At 48.9% G+C, this 5,128-nt stretch overlaps 1 non-coding gene across 1 annotated transcript; it reads left to right on the top strand.

Moving 5' to 3' along the window:
• The first annotated feature begins 301 nt into the window (after window positions 1–301).
• LOC142430070 (small nucleolar RNA SNORA8) lies at window positions 302–434 on the top strand. The gene has a single exon (XR_012780546.1). It is a non-coding gene; the product is annotated as a small nucleolar RNA SNORA8 (small nucleolar RNA).
• The last annotated feature ends 4,694 nt before the right edge of the window (window positions 435–5,128 follow it).

Here is a 5,128-nt window from a genome sequence, read left to right as displayed (position 1 = left end):
AAACCATATACCCTAGCTTATCGTGCATTCTTTCCAAAAATCATGACTTTTTAAAAACACCACGGGATGTGGGAAAAATTGTTAAAAATCGGGAGTGTCCCGCCAAAAGCGGGACGTCTGGTCACCTTACATTAGAGGGCCCATTAGAGTGAGAGGAAACTTTAATAAAACCCACTCGTGAAGCAGCCTAGGCTTCTGTGTAGGAGAGACACAGGTAGAGACCCCTGGAAAGAGAAAATTTATATGGCTCTCAATCACCCTTCAAGTCTGGAAGTGAGGACACCCTTTGTTAGTTTAATCAACCATTTAATCTACCTTCAGCCCTTTGCTGTGGCTAGATATTCAGAGGGCAGTGTCATAGAAATCCAGCATGTGGCCTCGTGGGTTTTCTTGGCTTTGTGCATGTGAAACCTGTTATTTCTACTGATACACTTCAAAGGGACAAAACCCCAACCATTTAAGATTAAATGGTTGGATATAAAACTGATGGGTCTGAGACCTAGAACTATTCATAAGGGTTTTTTGTTTTTTCATGTCTGTCTGTATAAGATTGGCAGGATAAACCCTCTGCCCATGAGGACTGATGGCGCCTGTGGAAGCTGATCCTACTCTGTGCTGTCTCTTAGGGATGGAGGCGCTGTTCCACCCAAAGCCTGTGTGTGACGTGTCTCCTTGGTGACCCTGGCACCTGCACATTAGGGAGTGGGGTGAGGGGGTGAGTGGTCTCCACAGGAAAGGACTCCTGCCTGCATGTGCTGTCAGATGTCACTGGCTGAGCAGCTACTGCCCTGTGGCTTTCATTTTCTCCCTTCTCCTTCCTGAAATGTCTTATTGTCAATCAGCCGAAGGTTTGCAGAGCAGACCATCAGTTTTATTTCATTTTTTTATTTTTATAAATCATTTTATTGGGGGTTCTTACAGCTAGCTCTTCTAGCAATCCATACATCCATTGTATCGAGCACATTTGTACATTTGTTGCCATCATCATTTCCAAAACATTTTCTTTCTACTTGAGCCCTTGGTATCAGCTCCTCCTTCCCCTCCTCCTCCATCCCCTACCCTCCCACCCTTGTGAACCCTTGATAACTTGTAAATTATTTTTATTTTCATATTTTATACCATCCGCTGTCTCCCTTCACACACGTTTCTGTTTTGTCCTCATCCTAGGTGGGGGTGTTGTATGTCGATCATTGCGATCGATTCCTCCTTTCTCCCCTTTCCCCCCCTACCTTCACTTTACCCTCATTGTATTGCTACTCTTATTATTGGTCCTGAGAGGTTTATCTCTCCTGGATTCTGTGTGTTGAGAGTTCTTATCTGTACAGTGTACACGCTCAGGTCTAGCCAGAATGCGAAGTACTGTTTCTAAACTTGTCTTGGACATGTTCCAGCACCACCCACACTGCCATTGAGTGGATTCCAACTCAGTGACCCCTTAGGACAAGGTAGAACTTCCCCCAAGGGTCTCCCAGACGGTCACGCTAATGGGAGTAGAGAGCCGCCTCCTCTTTCTCCCGGCACAGTGGCTGGTGGTTTGGAGCATCTGACCCTGAGGTTAGCAGCCCCCAGCACATAAGGACTACACCACCAGGGGTCTTAGCTCGAACAAACCACACTTTTAAATAGCTCTTCTCGCAGCTGCGTGGATGTTTGCTTTTCTGGGCGTGGCTTAGCAGAAGTACAAGCTGCTACCCCTGTGAATACCCCCCCCACACACACACACACCTCCAGTCGCGCCCAAAGAGGCTGGCGTCTCTCTGTGCTGGAGTATTTGGGCTTTTCTGCACTTGGAGCTTTCCAAAAGAGTTTCCTGCTGATGTTAAATTCGGCTTTCTGTCCCCAATAAATTGCACTTCACGGGAAATAACGGCCGAAACAATTGATTCATGCTGGTGCCTCGCCATGGAAAACTCAGCGGAGTTCCAGGGCAAAACTGAACAAAAATATAAAAAGGCCTTTACAGCGAACGCACTCCGTTAATTTCCCAATAATGCCAGAATTCAAAGGCAATCGAGGCTGCGTGTGACCCCCCACTTTCTTCAGAACTCTTAGACCCACGGAGCCACCCTGATCCAGCAGCAGCAAAGGCTGGGATTCTTCACCAGGATGGCCATGTGCCCTTATACTGACTGCATGGGGATGAAAATAAGTCACTCCAGGCTATACTTTTGTTCTGAGGAGTGTCATAATCTGTATCGTACGTGTTCACATTCCTCTCAAGATTTCAGAATGGCGAGTGACCAGACGAAATCCAGTGGTGTATGGGGAAAAGCCAGACGCTAGAAGAATCACGATGCTAAGGCTGATTCCGTATTTCCACAGAGTGGAGAGGGAGTACGAATTGTGTTTTTGATGTATGTCTGCCCTCGGTCATAGAGAGCGCTAAATCAAGTGCAATTGTTTGGGGATCGTCTCTATTTCAAGCTAAACTAAAAAATACTCTGAAAGTCAGAAATCAGCCAGACTTGGTTTTATAGTCTTCCTTCATTCCTGGAACATCGAGGCCTGGTCTGGGCTCAACGCCTTCCGGAATCAAATCAGTTCAGTACCGGGGACCTACAGACTAACCCAGGAAAGCAGAAAGGGGCATTGCCTTCAAGTGAAGTCCTTTCGGCCATCAGAGAGTCACACTCTTGGACCTGGGAAGATGCAACTCAGAAGCAAGGGCACTTCCACTTGAGGCCTGAGCTTTGCCGGACCCGCCCTGCCCTCTCTTCGGCATGAAAAATGCGGACAGAGTAACTGAAGGTGTGGCGATCAATCCAAGAGCCATAGTATATGCAGTTGGTGCTAGGGAATGTTGCTTTATTAGGACTTTCAAATATTTGCTATTTTCCTGTAACTTCCCCAAGAAAGCTCAGAGTGTGTATTTTTTTAAGTCCTTTCTTATTTTATTATGCGGTAAACAAGCACATATATCAAGAGAGAAAGCAGAGCCTGAGAAATAAATCCCATTTCAGCCCATTTCACCAGTACATTTCAGAAAGCCTCCACTTTCCATCCAAGTGCCCTCACCCGAATCCTCCAGGGCCACAGATTTACGGCCAACAGCTTCGGAATCCGACCCAGTTAACACCAAAGAGCCAGGCAGCCTTCCGATCGGATCTGACCCATTTTTTCTCCTCAGGCACTGAATCACCGAGGTTAGAAAGCAGAATGCAGTTTCCTTTCCAGCGAATGTTCACAGGGGGCAAGCCGGGCCTTGGAGACGGTGTGAACAGAGCACACCCCACAGCCCTCTGCCCTCCGGGCAGCGTTGTACTTGCGGGCATGTTTCCATTGTTGACATCCCTGGTCACGTCCAGAACCCTAAGCAGCTGCGCTTCTGACCTGTCAGGACTGGTTTCCCCCGCACCTCCCCATTCTGAACTTAGAGAATCCCCCTAATGCTACCAGGCCAGAGCACACAGGGGAGCTCCCGAGATGCTCCTCTTGCATATTAATGAGCAAATTACATGTCAATGATTACTTACATATTAATGAGCAAACTGGCATTTATAGGCAGGAGATGTCAAAGCCCTTCTCCCATGGGTTAGGGGCATTTTCCTGGACCATGAGAAAGAGACCCTCAGTATCATCAGGGCAAAGGTGACCCATGATGACCTTTGACATTAGCCCTAGTGGGAACAATATCGGTTTCTACAAAAGTTTTCAGACTAAGCGATTATTTCAGAATTGTTTGGGCTTCAGAGAAAAGCGGTGAAGATGGCGCACAGAAATCGCATCTGCCCCTGTCCCCAGTGTCCCCCATGGCCAGCCTCTTGCATTCCGTTTAGGGCTTTGGTTAAAATGAAGGATCCAAGGTTGACCCATGGATCGATAACTCACTAAAGTCCATGCTCCATTCGGGTTTCCTCAGCTCTCACCTCCCATCCTTTTCCCATCCGGGACCGACCCCAGGTGCCGTTCAGTCGTCATGCCCTCCTTAGGCTCCTGCTGACTGTCTCACGGAGTCTCCTTGTCCTGACAACCTTGACCGTTTTAGGGCGAGTGGGTTTCAGGCTGCAGAGCTAGCCACAAGGTCTATAGTTCAAACCCACTATCAACTCCTCGGAGAACGAGATGGGGCCATCTGCTTCAGGGCAGATTCAGTGCCCCAGATAGCCTACCTGGGGCGCCAGTCTGCTCTGCCCTCCAGGGTCACTCTGAGCTGAAGTTTGACTGCACGGCAGTGGGATTGGTTTCAGGATTGGTCAGGCATTCTATAGAAAATCCTTCCGCTTGTGTGATATTTTATCTCAAGGACACACGCTATTATTTTATTATTATTTTGCCACTAGAAAGTTTTAAGGAACGCGGTGTAGAATCTGACACTTGTAAGAAACGCCATGGAGAGGGCTGTATTGCCTCTGCCCCATTTCCCACAGTAGTAGCACTGTACAAAGCTGTAGCCTGTGGGCGGCCAGGCTGCTGACACCAGGGTAGTTCACGGAGATGATGTTGAACGGAGTGCTTGTTTGCAGGCGTGTGTTTGTGTCTGGAGTTCTGCACAGTTCTATCCGGGGTGGTCCATGAGGCATTTCTAGGGTCAAGATGCTGACAGCGCCCCCTCCCCCACCAAGGATCCCTGTGCTGCCCTCTCATCCGCATCCGTCCTGCCCTGCCCCCTCCTCTCAGTGCCGCCCTCTTGTTTGATCCCTCGGTAACCACTCTTCTGCTAAACCATTCTCAGCACAGAATCACTCAGCACCCGATCTTTGGGGATTGGCCTTTTCCCTGTCAAAATGATTCCCCGGAGAGTGACCCCAGGTGTGGTGTACAAGAGAGCTCCTCAGAGCAATTGTGGGCGGGTTCCAGACCACCACCATAGAGCAAACATCACAGGCAAGTGAGTACACCGGTGCTTTGTTCCCCAGTGCATAGAAAAATTAGGGTGAAATGACGGTTTGCTAATTATAGACAGAATTATAGACAGAATGGTGAACTACCCAGGGAGTGACTGGAATGATGTGACACAGACACAAAGTGAGGAGGCACCATGGGAACAATGGCACCAAGAGACTAGCTGGATGGATACAGGCAGGCCCCCCATCCCCACCCCCCGCTATGCGTGCAGCACGGTACTGTCTGAGAGGCACCATCAAGCAAGGTGTCCCAGTGTGGCCCAGTAGCTTCCCGGCTGTTTGAC

This window comes from Tenrec ecaudatus, chromosome 16, assembly GCF_050624435.1.
Source record: "Tenrec ecaudatus isolate mTenEca1 chromosome 16, mTenEca1.hap1, whole genome shotgun sequence".
Taxonomy (NCBI): Eukaryota; Metazoa; Chordata; class Mammalia; order Afrosoricida; family Tenrecidae; genus Tenrec; species Tenrec ecaudatus.
The sequence above is the reverse complement of the archived record's forward strand: the minus strand, read 5'-3'. Positions and strand labels throughout refer to the sequence as shown.